This window comes from Eschrichtius robustus, chromosome 19, assembly GCF_028021215.1.
Source record: "Eschrichtius robustus isolate mEscRob2 chromosome 19, mEscRob2.pri, whole genome shotgun sequence".
NCBI classification, from domain to species: domain Eukaryota; kingdom Metazoa; phylum Chordata; class Mammalia; order Artiodactyla; family Eschrichtiidae; genus Eschrichtius; species Eschrichtius robustus.
The window spans coordinates 27339989-27353063 of NC_090842.1; positions in this window are offsets into that span (position 1 = coordinate 27339989).

Here is a 13075-nt window from a genome sequence, read left to right on the forward strand (position 1 = left end):
GTAGACCCCAGACCAGCTGGAACCAAAAGGTTGATGATGTTGACTCCCCATTACCTCACCATCAACCAATCAGAAGAATGTCCATGAACAGATCACATACCCTGCAACCCTCTCCCACACTCTATCTTTAAAAATCTTTCCCTGAAAGCCTTTTGGGGAGTTCGGGCCTTCTGAGCATTAGGTGCCTGGACCCCTTGCTTTGTAGGCCCTTCAATAAACGCTGCACTTTCCTTCACCACAACTTGGTGTCAGTAGATGGGCTTTACTGTGTGCAGCTGAGCAGACCCAAGTTTAGTTTGGTAACAATTGTGGTGATGGTTATAAAACTCTGTGAATACACTAAAAATCATTGAATTGTACACTTTAAGTGGGTGAATATATGGTATGTGAATGATATATCAATAAAGCTGTTCCAAAAAACTAAGTTAAATTAAAGAATAAACTCTCTTTTCATGCAAATCCTGTCATTTGGAGGCTGGCTGGCAACCATCCTCTAATCTAACCTTTACGCTCAGAAAGTCTTTTCAAAATCAAGGGGGAGATATAGGACTTCCCTGGTGGTAAAGTGGTTAAGACTCTGCACTTCCACCGCAGGGGGCACAGGTTCAATCCCTGGTCGGGGAACTAGGATCCCACATGCTGCATGGTGTAGCCAAAAAAAAACCGAAAAAGCAAAAAACAAGAGGAGATATATTCTCAAGGCAAAAACGAGTATAATAAATATCTTCTGCTTCCTAATGGTGCCCTTTGTTTGTTTAGCCCAAAGGGAGCATCTATATAAATGCAGGTCAAGAATCCAAGAACTTGATACCTATCAGCTGGAATTTACATCATCCAATTAATCTCAATGCTGGCAAAAACTACTGTCTTGTTTTGTTTTGTGGGGAGCAGTAAAATCTCTTGGAGGTGGGAAGAATTAAGACCTGTTGACTCAATGCATTTTGTGTTAGGTTTGCCAGACAGTGATGACACGTTCCTGGGCCTAAGGTTGACTATATTTTGCTAAAATAGGAAGGAATCCCTCAGGGACACACAGGTCTGGGGCTACTTGTGCTGCAGGGTGGATTCATCACTAAATTATCTTTCTAACAAAGGCAAATTACCTCCTATGTTGTACAAGACCCCGAAGACATTAGCTGAATGAATCTAATGTCCAGCCAAGACTTGAGCTGAAAGTCAGCAGGATGGCACCTGCCAGAGGAGCCTCTTGGGTGGTCTACACAGACAAAGGTGAGCATTGACAACAGTGATCACATGTACCCCTTGGGAGGGCTTTCACACACCATGGTCTTATGTGATACTCTTCTCAGTCATTGCCAGGAATGATTTTAACTACATTTATCTGCATATGAGGAAACTGATGTTCAGAAACATCAGAATCATATAGTTGACAGGGCTTAGCTTTTGTAGACATAGAGCTCTTCGTTCAAATGCCTTAAATACAACGTATTAGCCCAATGACTTTTGGCAAGTTTTTACACCTGAGTTTCAGTCGCCTCATCTTTATAGTGATGATGATAATGCCTCTCTCATAGGCTTGTAAGAACTAGAGGAGAATTTATTCACACAAGCACATACACACATATGCACATATACACATAATGCACATGCACACACATACATACACACAGAATGCCTGGCACTTCTAAAGAGTTTAGCAAGTGGTTATTAAACTGTGGCCTCTGGAGTCTAACCCCTTGGGTTAAAATGCCAGGCCTGCTATTTGCCAAAGCTAACAAATGCAAGAAGCTTGGCTTCTCTGTGCCACATTTTCTTATCTATAAAATGGGGACAATAATAACAGCTGACCCACAAGTTTGTTGTAAAATTTTAAGATGATAAAAGCATATAAAGTCCATAATAAATAGTCAATAAATGATGGACACAAAGAGGATAATGATTAAAAGTAACGATTACCTTAACTCTGAAACAATTTGTTCAGGGTCACATAACAGGTAAGGTGAAAGTGGGCTCCAATTCTAGGTCTTCTGACTTTAAATACTGATATTTTTCCATTACTAGAGAAGACCACAAAGTCAAGAGAAAGGGTGTGAAATATTTTCAGATCCCAAAGGGTCTTCGGTGGCAGAAAGGACGTCAGCAACATATAAGAAACAATAAACTCTTCTTAAAAAACAGAGTAGAGGGGAACACTTCCTAACTCATTGGATAAGACCAATATTGTTGCAGTGATTCCAAAACTAGATAAAGACATGACAGAAAAAGAAAACTACAGACCAATCTCTTTTATGAATATGGACACAAAATCCTCAACAAAATACTAGCGAAGTGAATCCAACAGCATATAAAAATAACTGTATACACTATAACCAAGTGAGATTTATCCCAGGAATATAAGATCAGTTTAGGATACAAAAACCAATCAAAATTATATACCATATATAGAATGAAAACAAAAACCACATGGCCATCTCAATAGATACATAAAAATCATATGAAAATTCCAACACCCTTTCATGATAAAAACATTCAACAAACCAGGAATAGAAGGGAACTTACTTCTTCAACCTGATAAAGGACGTCTGTGAAAAACCCATAGCCAATATCATACTTAATGTTGAAAGACTGAATGTTTTTCCCCTAAGATCAAGAACAAGACAAGAATGTCCACTTATATTCAACATTGTACTGGAGGTACAACATTGTACCAGGGCAATTAGGCAAGGAAAAGAAATAAAGACATCCAGATCAGAAAGGAAGAAGTAAAATTATCTCTGTTTGCAGATAACATGATCTTATATATAGAAAACCCCAAAGAATCTACTTAAAAACTATGAGCTAATAAACAAGTTCAGCAAGTTGAAGGAAACAAGATCAAGATATAAAAAGTAGTTGTATTTCTATACACTAGCAGTAAACAATCCAAAAATAAAATTAAGAAAAAAATTCTACTTGTAATAGCATCCAAAAGAATAAAATACTTAGAAATAAATTTAACCGAATAAGTGCGACACCTATACACTGAAAACTACAAGACATTGTTGAAATTTAAGATCTAAATAAACAGAAAGAAATCGCATGTTCCTGGATTAGGAGACTCAATATTGTTCAGAGAGCAATATTCCCCAAACTGATCTACCTGTTCAACACAAGCCCTGCCAAAATTTCAGCTGGCTTCTTTGCAGCAATTGACAAGCTGATCCTAAAATTCATATGGAAATTTAAGGCACCTAGAATCCCCAAAACAATCTTGAAAAAGAACAAAGTTGGACTTTTTAAGGACTCACACATAATTTCAAAACTTACTTCTAAACCGCAGTAATAGAGACAGTAATGAAACAGGAGGGAAGGGGGCAGGGCACAACCTTTAAAAGACTGACATAGCCCAAGGACACGACATAAACCGATTAGACCAAACAGGTCCAAAATGGTGGACGAGTCGACTTCCACTAGACCTTGAGTCTCAGGATAGCTCATTGTAACACACCAGCAAGCTAAATGACACATCCACAGGTGCCATGACAATTCCAAGACCTACCATAAAGGTCAAAAAGTGGCCCAATTTCTGGAAATTCCCACCCCTTCCCCAAAATAGCTGGAATACTCCTCCCACTCATTAGCCTATGAAATTACCCACCCCTATAAAAACTGACAACCCCATACCCTGGGGCTGCACTGGCCCTTCTGTGATGGCCCACACTCTGTCTGTGGAGCGTGTTTCTCTCTAAATAAATCCACTTCTTACCTATCACTTTGTCTCTCACTGAATTCTTTCTGTGATGAGACATCAAGAACCTGAGCTTCATTAAGTCCTGAGACCAGGTGTGTGATCTCAGTGAAAAGACTTTGGGTTCAGGGACTTCCCTGGTGGCTCAGTGGTTAAGAATCTGCCTGCCAGCCACTATGGAGAACAGTATGGAGGTTCCTTAAAAAACTAAAAATAGAATTACCATATGATCCAGCAATCCCACTACTGGGCATATACCCAGAGAAAACCATAATTCAAAAAGACACATGCAAAAAAAAAAGACACACGCACCCCAACGTTCACTGCAGCACTATTTACAACAGCCAGGTCATGGAAGCAACCTAAATGCCCATCAACAGACAAATGGATAAAGAAGATGTGGTACATATATACAATGGAATATTACTCAGCCATAAAAAGGAACGAAATTGGGTCATTTATAGAGACGTGGATGAATCTAGAGACTGTCATACAGAGTGAAGTAAGTCAGAAGGAAAAAAACAAATATCACATATTAACGCATATATGTGGAACCCAGAAAAATGGTACAGATGAACCAGTTTGCAGGGCAGAAATTGAGACACAGATGTAGAGAACAAACGTATGGACACCAAGGGGGGGAAAGTGGCGGCAGCGGGGTGGGGGGCGTGGTGGTGGTGTGATGAATTGGGAGTTTGGGATTGACATGTATACACTGATGTGTATAAAATGGATGACTAATAAGAACCTGCTGTATAAAAAAAAAATTAAATTAAAAAAAAAAAGAATCTGCCTGCCAATGCAGGGGGCATGGGTTCGAGCCCTGGTCCAGGAAGATCCCACATGTCGTGGAGCAACTAAGCCTGTGTGTCACAACTACTGAGCCTGCGCTCTAGAGCCCGTGAGCCACAACTACTGAGCCCATGTGCTGCAACTACTGAAGCCTGTGCTCTGCAACAAGAGAAGCCACCGCAACAAGAAGCCCATGCACTGCAATGAAGAGTAGCCCCAGCTCACTGCAACTAGAGAAAGCCTGCACGTAGCAATGAAGACCCAAAGCAGCCAAAAATAAATAAAATTTAAAAAGAAAAGACTGTGGGTTCAAGTTCCAATCTGAGTTGCATGGTTTCAGTGAGGTACTGACATAAAGACAGACATATAGATCAATGGAATAGAATTAAGAGTCCAGAAATAAATCCATACATCTATGGTCAATTGTTCTTTCAACAAGGATGCCAAGACCATTCAGTGGGGAAAGAATAGTCTTTTCAGCAAATGATGCTGGAACATCTGGATAGCCACATGCTGAAGAATGAAGTTGGACCCTTACCACATACCATATACAAAAATTAACTCAAAATGGATCAAAGGCCTAAATGTAAGAGCCAAGATCATAAAACTCTTAAAAGAAAACATAAGGCCAGCATGGGAGGTCTTCTTTATGGCTAGAATGGGAGCTCTCAGGCTTTGACCAGGTTTACAATGGAGCTATGTTACAAGACCAATGCAGTCTATTTTGTGCAGGATAGTTGTGCAAAAACTGTGTTGGTCATGTGACTGAGTCACAGAGCTATTGCAGCTGGTTGTGTATGGCAGGAATCATTTTCAACTCACTTTTGATAGAGGGTTTTCTGCCATGATCACAAGGCACTCATATACCTTGTTCCCTCCCTTTTTCCCTATCATTATCTATTTTCAGGAAAGTATATAAAGGTGGTCATTTATATCTTAACCTTCACCTAGGTCATTCATTCATCCATTCATTTATTTATTTTCCTAGTGCTTTCAATAGCCCAAGGTCAAATAATTTGCATATTAAGCTTCAATTTCCTTATCCTTGTTAGGAGATAAGTCTCCCCAGATTTCTCACTTTCTGCAAGGTCTGGGCCTTCTAAGCAAGATATGTTTGAATGGCAAACAGCTTTGGAAGCTAGAGACATATATCTCATGAGATATTTGGAGATTATCTCTCTGGAGATATCACAAGGTAATAAAGATAAGACTTTTCCTTCCTCTCCCCCAGTGGAAACTTGCTTACATTCCATAAGTAATCTCTCTCTCCACAGGGGAAGATGGACAGATCACCAGTTTCCTAATTTCAGGGTTCCTCTCCTATGGGGCACCCCTCTGCATGAGCAGGTAACCTCCAGCCTTCATCACCTTTCCCCATGGAGCGTGGGGCAAGGAGAAACACTGCCCTGGTAGCTGTTTTGGCTGTGAGTACTAAATCATCTGTGTCTCTGACCCAGGGGTCTCATGTCTGCTGTAAGTATATAAAAACTGTAACAGGCTAACTCATAAGCTTACAAGTAAGGTAAAATCCCAGACTTTTCTCAATTTCTGACTAAAAATTTTGTAAAATGGATAATACCAGAACCAACACTTTAGAGTTTTCATCAAGACCATATGAAATAATGCATGTAAACACTTAGTTATTATTAGTCAGTCACTGTGCCTTACTATATTTATTAATTATTCTACTGGAGACACAAAATTAAGTACTAGGGACACAGTAGGAAGCAATAAAGGGATTTGCTTCTTAGATTTCTGTCTGAAAACCTGAGTTCGAGTCCTGGTTATGCATTAACCAGTTTTGTGACCTAGGACAGTCACGAGAGCCTTTGTATTCTCATTTGTAAAATTAGAATATTGGAAGAGGTCAACATGTAAAAGATTTATTCCAAGGAACATTAGACTCATGAGATTATTCTTGGGGGAATAAAAGTGTTCCATGGACACAAAAGTCAGGGAAACTTTGCATCTTATATATCTCCTCTAGAAATCTATAATGCATATAGTAAAAACTCTGAGAAGCCCCCAGAAAGGAAACCTGTTTGATTTGAATGAAGCCACAGTTTCCAAAAGTCATTTGACCACAGGACCCTTTTTCCTCATGACAGCAAATTAGCATCCCATGGATCATATCGTAGGAAATACTGAACTAGGTGATCTAAGTTTCTCCAATGTTAACAATCTTCTGTCTCTCTGCCATCATTACCTACATCTAATGTTTCTTTCTGTAATTTCAGACTCAGGTGTGAGTGGGGATGGTCTTCTTGTTGACAGGGGCCACATCTGTCGCTTCTAAGTCACAGGGCATAAGCAACTGACGGCTCAGTATTTACACAGAGCCACACCAGTAAAATATACACCCATCAGCAAGTGCACAAAAACAATGATATCAGAAGTTTGTAAACGAGCTTCCCAACATACTTATTGCCACCAACACCCTGTTTTCCACTGTTCCTGGGAAGCCTTTCCTTTAATAATCAGATGGAAAGAAAAGCTTGGAACCAGAAGGCTTTTTTTTTTTTTCTGCCTTCTAAATAGCTAAACCCAGTAAGAGTAATGGTCTAGAACCTGGAAGATTTGGATTCTAATCCTGCCAACCCATGAACTCACTTTTGATTTGAAGCAAGTCATCTTCCATATCGAATCCTGCATTTTCCATCTGGAAAGTGAGGGAGTTAAGTGAGGTGGTCCCTGTGTTCTCACCCAGTTTGAGAATGTTGTCTCATTCTGAGTAAATGGCATCTAAAGGCAGTTTTGATCCAGCAACTCCTGGTTTGGCCATATAGCCTTCGGTAGTGTCCATCTGGCGCAATGGAGTGTGTAGCAACCTCTCTACCCTCCAACAAGCAATAGCTGGAGATGGGAACATCTCAAGCCCATCTGGGTCTTTTCAAGGAGGCAACACCACACCCCTCATGGTCAGTGCCCACACTGAGGTTACCCTCACTCTTTGGGACACGCTCTCTCCAGCTTTGGGGACAATCTGTGTCCACTGAATCAATGGCTTGGACTATTGCGATCCTCATATTTTTTCTTTTTTAATAATTAAAAAATCAACAAGAACCCTCATTTAAGTTATGCTAAGGGGTTTACTTCAACCCACAAAATCTATACCTGGGCCTGGAAGTGGAGCCAGACACAATAGCTTAGATTAAGGCAGGAGAATAGCTTCAAGTGTGAAGTTAAAGTTTGTTCTGTGTGTGTGTGTGTGTGTGTGTGTGTGTGTGTGTGTGTGTGCCTGTCTGTCATGATTCAAGCATAACTTAGCTGGGAGAACTAAGTGCTGTGAATGTGCACACTGTCTTCTATTTTTCCAAACTGTGCTTAGGAGAAGCTCAAATCCTGTTAACTATTGAGCACAGGGAACATCTCCCCAGTGCAGCCGCTAGCCTTGGCTTTGAGGTTGCTGACTGCACCCCTCTCCCTGCCCTTCCTGTTGTCAGCTGAGTGAGGTCTGGGGCTTCTCTGAATCTCCTCACCTGGTCAGAACCACACAGTTGCAGGAAGAGGAACACTGAAGACTTCGTTGGCTCTGACTTTACCAATCTGTGACCTTGAGCCAGGCATGTGACTCTATGGGTCTCAGATACTGATAACGCTGCCATGAAAACATCAGGCTGCTGGTGGGACATCTCTTGCCCCTTCCCAATCTGTGCTGTAATATCTGAGACCACCTTGACTTTGTCTGACTACCTGCACCTCGTTCTCTGATGTCTTCCAGTCTTGACAAGTGCTGTTCTTTCATCCTGGTAACATCCTTCCTTTTCTGCTTAATAAACTTGTATTCATTCTTCTAGGATCAAGTCAAGTGTTTCCTCCTCCAGGTGTTTTTTTTACATACATTTTTTAAATTTAAGTATAGTTGATTTACAATATTAATATTAGATTCAGGTGTACAACACTGTGATACAATATTTTTATACTCCATTTAAATTACAAAACAATGGATATATTTCCCTGTGCTGTACAACATATCCTTATTGCTTATTTATTTTATACATAATAGTTTATACCTCTTAATCCCCACTGCTATCTTTCCCCTCTCCCTTCACTCTTCCCACTTGTAACCATTAGTTTGTTCTCTGTATCTGTGAGTCTGTTTCTGTTTTGTTATATACATTCGTTTTATTTTCTTAGATTCCACATATAAGTGATAATATAGAGTATTTGTCATTCTCTGACTTATTTCACTAACCATAATACCCTCTAGTTCCATCCACATTGTTGCAAATGGCAGAATTTCATTCTTTTTATAACTGAATAATATTCTAGTATATAAATACCGCATCTTGTTTATCCATTCATCGGTTGATGGACACTTAGGTTGCTTCCATATTTTGGCTATTGTAAATAATGTTTCTATGAACATTGAGGTGCATGTATCTTTTCGAATTTGTTTTCGTTTCTTCGTTTTCTTTCAATTCCAGCAGCGGAATTGCTGGATCATATGGTAGCTCTATTTTTAGTTTTTTAAGGAACCTCCATACTGTTTTCCATAATGGCTACACCATTTTACAATCCTACCAACAGTGTACTAGGGTTCCCTTTTCTCCACATCCAACACCATTTGTTATTTGTAGACTTTTTGATGATAGCCATTCTGACAGGTATGAAATGATATCTCATTGTGGTTTTGGTTTCCATTTATCTAATGATTAGTGATGTTGAGCATTTTCTCATGTGCTTATTGGCCATCTGCATATCTTCTCTGGAAAACCCAGGTGGTTTTTCTTGACATCCCAGGTTGGGTGTCTCTGTTCTGCACTCCTCTGGCAGTGGCATCTGCATTTACATTTATACTTAGAGAACCCCAGTTCACAGTTCTGCCCTTCAAGATGCTCACAGTCTTATGGCAGATGCTGCATATTCTTTTATAATTGCCCTTTTTTGCAATGTCCTCCTAGGGTGGTGATATGTTTTAGAAGGATCCTGCTAGCTGCTGTAAGGGGAATTTCTTGAGGGGCAAGACGGAGTCCAACAGTCCAGTGAGAGGAGGGGTTTCTGGTGTGACCCAAGAGAGGACTATGATGACGTGACCACGTGGATGAGAGGCAGGTGGCTTCTACTTCCTGTGGTAACGAGAGCTGGGCCTGAACCTCAGCTCAGCCCCTCCCTGGCTAGAGACTTTGGGCACCAACTTCCTGGCATCATTGTGAGGAATAAATGAGGGAACAAATGTTTAGTAGTAGTAGTATTAGCAGTATTCCAGACATATTCTGGAGGTCAACTGGGGAGTATGGGAGGTGATGGCGAGCTGGATCAACACTGAGCATGTCAGGTCATGATGGGAGGGCATATTTGGGATCTGTGGGTGGAATAAGTTCAGGCCTTCACATCTCAGCCCTGGCTCGCGCTGAATCCTGGTCCTCACCCCCATGGGCAGGGCAGGGTGGGTCTAGCATAGGCAGCCAGAGGGACAGAACTGATTAGAAAAAACAACAGGCCAACTATCTGAAAGGCTAGACCCTATCAAAGGTGCTCTGTGTGGCCCTGGGTAAGTCACCTTACTGGCTGGGGCCTGAGCTCACACATATGTGAATGAGGGAGGCAACTGGGCCCAGCCCTGGACTCCCAGACACCGAGCCGTGAAGTCCAGAGGACAATGAGGTTGAAACACCTCCTCTTCCTTCAAGATCCACTCACGTGTCACCTCCTCCTTGTCACCTCTCCTGGTTCCCCAGCCAGAAGCAACCCCTCTCCACTCTGGGCTCCTAGAACCTCCACACTATGGGCACACACTTCCTTACACCCACCTCACAGCTCCCGCACAAAATGGCAAACACAGGCCACGCACTGCCATGTCTGCTCCTCCTCCCTGCAAGTGGTCATCATAAGCCCAGGGCTAGTCCAGAACCCAGAGCTAGTCATAATCCTAGCAGACAGGGGAATTAGGGTCCTTCAGGTGAAGCGTCTGAGTGTGAAGCACACCACAGGGAACACAGGGACATCAAGACACACCCAGGGGTTGCACACGGGGAGCCACAGATGGACAACATTAACACAGGATTTTTAAAAGTCGTTTATTAAAATCCTTAGTTATCAGGTGGAGGTGGGTGGCTTTTCCAGAGTAATTTTACACACACAGATAAGTGTTTGGAGACATTCTGTGAGCCAGTGGGAGAGGTTTCCAGAGGGTCCACCAGCCAAAGACCAGTACATTCTGTGGCGGCTCTGAAGATGCTCTCTGACCATGAGGAGGGGCAGAGACACCAGAAACTACCCCACACACACCCCGTCTCCTGCTAGCAGGAGTGCCTGCACTCAGGCCTCCCCCAAGCTCTTTTTCCAAGGCTGTGCATTTCCCTAGGGCAGGCTGGGCATGGAGGACTAGGGTTGAGGGGATATAAAAGGCCCCAGTCAGTCCAAAGAAAGGGCTGCTTCTTCAGATGAGGTGGCCCTCAGCCAGCACCATCCCCTCCCCACCCAAGGCCACTAAGGCAGCCCAGCATCCCCTACCCTGGGCTCAGGTGGCCTCTTCTGTCCTCTTCAGGAAGCATGCAAACAGGGCACACCTAGACACCTACCTGCACAGTCACACCCCACTCACTGACTTCCACATGTGCACACAAATGCAAGACACGACAAGGTCACACTCAGTCACCCCAAGTGCACATGAACATTCTCCATAGACTCCAAAGATAGGCATACAGCTACTCATACACACATGTGCACACACACACACACACACACACACAATGTACACGCGGGCCCCTCATAAGTACTCTCTCCTTATATAATTTATATAAATATCTACATAGTAGCTGCTGGGGGCTGCTGCTCAGATCCCCTGCCCCCTTTCCACTGAACCCATTCACTTGCCAGGCAAGGTCACGCAGCAGGACAGACAGTCAATGCACAGGTACAAAAGCCAGGCCCCCTCGTCCTGGTTCAGGACCACTCTTCAGGGCCGTTATCGCTTCAGAGCCTTTGTTCTTGCTGCAACACAGCTCCTCCCTCTATCCAGTCCTGCTTCAGTCATTCCCCCAGGTGGTGATGGCCAGAGTGCTCCCCTGAAAAGTATAAGTCTGTGCTGAGCTCTCTTTCCTTAAGGGTCTTCAGTCCCCTGGCCTGGAAGAGACTACATCTTTTCTACCTGCTACCTGAGGTTGACCCGCAGCACCAAATCCACAGCCTGGGCCTGGAGCAAAAGCCCCAAGATGATTCCTGGACAGGCCACCAAAGAGCTGACTCCAGGCTGGGAACAGATCAGGGGATCCTCCTAGTTATCTGCATTTGGTACTGAAATTGGTAAAAGGAATTTAGCCTCTATCTGTGCTTTTGTTCCTAGTCTCAAACCATAGTTGGCTATGTGACCTTAGGGAATACTTCCCTCCTTTGGCCTCAGATTCTCCATATATATAGTGGGAAGTCTGGAGTTTGGGACACAGGCTTCCTGTGACATCTATAAAGGGCTGCAAGGCATGGTTTAGATCTACGCTGCTCCAATGTGGTCCACTGGTCAGCAGCACTGGCCTCATCTGGCAACTTATTAGAAAAGCAGAATCGCAAGCCCGACTCAAGATCTGCTGAATCATAATCTGCATTTTCACAAGACCCCTGGGTGGTTCCGATGCACATTACGGTGTGAGAAGCACTGTCCTGAATAAGCTCTGAAAGCCCTTTCTGTTTCTAGAGTTCTATGATACACTACTTCACCAGGATTGGGATGGAGGGTGTGGGTCTTTGAGTTGAGAAGGGTTATGGATTTGCCAGCGAAGTTTTGTCTTTATTGATCCCTGGTGATCAGACAGCTCAATTCCAGTCAGCTTTCATGACTCCAGCAGAATTCCCAGCTGTGGTAAGAGTAATTTTAAAAATAATAATACAAACGATGATGAGGGTTGAGTACGGTGAAGTACGGACTTCTCTGTGACTCAGGACCTCCTCACTATTAGACATTCCTCCCCCCTTTCACCCAGGAGAATCCAATGAACATCTGGATCTACCTGGAGCCCTGGGGGCTGACTTTTCCAAGCTCATCCCGGAAACACTTCCTCTGGGTCTGACTGAGGGTGACCAGGAAATGGGAAAAAGGCCTGGAGAAGCTCCAGACACCGTGGAACAGAGCATGATATCTAGTCATTTCCAACTGCTGGAACCCAGAGCCTGTGAATGTCTGAACCCAAACATTGCCCAGATTGCCTAGTCCAGGGGCTTGCACGTAGTTTGTTAAAACTGTTTTCTTAAAAAAAAAAAAAACAAAACTGATGGACCTTACACATATACATATGAGTGCTTACTTGGAAGTTCATATGTAAAATACAGAGAAGTATAGACATCATGTTTGACTTTAGGGCAGGGGTGGCTGCCAGAGGCTCTCTGACTGCAGTGGCAAGTGGACGGCTTAAAGGATCAGCAGCTACTAATTGGCAGATTAGGACCGAAACCTGAAATGCAGGATTCGAGAATGCAAGTCATCAATAGTAGGATTAGGGGTAGGCGGTGGGAGGGTGAAAAAACCCCGGGAAATGGCCAGAAGGGGTGATCAGTCAGAAGGGGGAAGCTGACCAGCCACTGCCTTCCCCTGGAGGGAGAGTCAGAAGATGGAGAGCCACCCTGAGCCCTGACTGTGATGAGAAGAAAGACAGGAAACGG